This window comes from Octodon degus, unplaced genomic scaffold (assembly GCF_000260255.1).
Source record: "Octodon degus isolate 3935 unplaced genomic scaffold, OctDeg1.0 scaffold00022, whole genome shotgun sequence".
In the NCBI taxonomy this organism is placed as follows: domain Eukaryota; kingdom Metazoa; phylum Chordata; class Mammalia; order Rodentia; family Octodontidae; genus Octodon; species Octodon degus.
Genome location: NW_004524598.1, coordinates 12,709,188 through 12,711,488, shown reverse-complemented (window position 1 = coordinate 12,711,488; position 2,301 = coordinate 12,709,188).

Here is a 2,301-nt window from a genome sequence, read left to right as displayed (position 1 = left end):
TTTTTTTGCTAAAAATCACTAATAGTAAAAACTGAGTTTTAAAAGTTTAATATCTCAGGGCAAGTGCCAATCATTTTCTGAGATATTTTCATAGAAGTTAAAGGTGATTATATGAAAATCAGCATGGTAAAATCCGTCAGTCATTTAATAAGTCATACATTTACGTGGTTTGTATGGGCAAAGCACTAGTAAGTCACCTTGTCTTCGGAGGTGGTGAATACTGAACAAAGTAAACCCCCTTTCAATCTCAGGCATAACTTTTTGGTTGCATAACTACTGTCATTTCCCTGTCCCATGAGACTGTCTGTCTTTAGTTTTTACCATGGGCTTATGCCAGCATTTCATATGGAAGAATCTGCATATTTGCAGGTCTGACCTTGAAGTTATGTTTTTCATTAAAAATGTGAAGCTTGGGGCCGGGGAGTTAGCTCAGTAGAATAAATGCTTGCCTGGCAAGTGCAAGGGCCTGAGTTCAATCCCTGGTTCTGCAAAAAAAAAAAAAAAAAAAAAAAAAAATTGAAAATTTAGTTTCACAGAGAGCACATTGGCCAATCAATGGCTGTGACTCATCCACATGACTGACACTGACAAAGGATCTACAATCTGAGGTATAGGATCTCAGGATAGATCCTGAGGGGATTTCACTATCCTTATCAGACCCAAAAGCTACAACTCTTATTGCATAGGTCCTGTTTTACCTTGGTCTTCACCATCCAGCAGAAAAGTATAAAAACGAAGTATAAGAAGTAAAGCCATGGTGTTATGTTGAGCTGTAGGGGACTCAGGTCAACAATTTCTACAATTGCCAGTGAAGCGGAAGACCCAATACTATTATGGACTACTGAACTCTTTTAGAATATTTTGCTGAGTTTACATACCTATAATATTTAAATGATGGAACTTAACAGAAAAAGGGGATAGAGATGAGTGTCCATTTGGTATCTGAGTATTCAAAGTGCTTAGGATAGTTATATAGTTACATTCTCTTAATGAAAAGAGGGATTTATTCTAATGGTGCTTGTAAATGGGATATCAAGTCCGCATCTTGTACAGCAATTAACCACTAGGAAGAATGTATGCAATGTGTTAATTATTGAAACTGTCCTACCAATTTGATTTGAAACTGTCTCATTGCTATTTGTTTCTCAATAAAATTATGGAAAAAAAATGTGAAGCTCATCCTTGTTTTCTCTCCCTCTTCTCTAATTGCTTTTTTCTTTCTTTCTTTTCTTTTTTTTTTTTGTGGAACTGGGGATTGAACTCAGGCCCTTGTGCTTACTAGGGAAGCACTTACTCCACTGAGCCATCTCCCCAGCCCCATAAAGACAGGGCGGGGGCTCAAACCTGCAAAGTTGCACTGTAGAGGCTGATGTGTAAACCACTACACTATCTCTCCAGCTTCTAATTGCTTTTTTCTATCATCCTTTCCTTCTCTTCTTTTAGTGTTCCTATGAGAACATATACAACACTTCTTACAAAATGATAATCATATTTTTATTTGTCGTCTTTAAAATGACTTATTATAAACCTTGTTTAGTGTCCCTAACTCATCATATGCTGTCTGTGTTACAAAAGCTTAGTAAACAAGCAATCATATTTCAGTGGTTTTAATTTTAAGCTTAAATTCAGCTGTCCCTAAATGTACAAGTTTATAAAAGCAATTAAATAAACAATTTTAGAATAAAGTAAATCATATTATGTACTTATATTCATAACAAATGCAATAAAGAGTGATCAGTATGTAGTTTGGAAGTCTAGAGCAATTAAACAAATAAGAAATTATTGCAACTTTGCAGGATATAGACATAGAGTTAAAGAGATACAAGAAACAGAAAAGCAAATAGACAAGAAATTACTGAGAAGCTACAGAACATCCACTAAGGAAATAGACACAATACAATTTTTTGACCACTATTGACTTTTTAAAAAGCATTGGTAACCATGGTTGATAGTTCTTAAAGTTCTGTTGATAATAATTTTTCCTTGAGGTTGGAGTAGAAAAGGTGAAGCAGTCTGTAGCTCACGTTTAAGAACTTTCCTTTAGGATGAATTTTTAATTTACAGCAACTACAGCAAGGGCATAGGAGTTTGTGTTTGCAGGAAAGAAACTTTCTGTTTATAAGACTCAAGAAAATTAATTTTTTGCTTTTATACATAAGACACCGATACATATATTTCCATTTTGTCTGCTTTATTTTTAGAAAAAAGCAAATCAATGAGACTGGCTCCTCTTTTCTCTTTACAAGTCTCCATCATTTTGTTTCTAAGTTTTGAGCTTGAGCGTGTGGTGAAAACCAATAT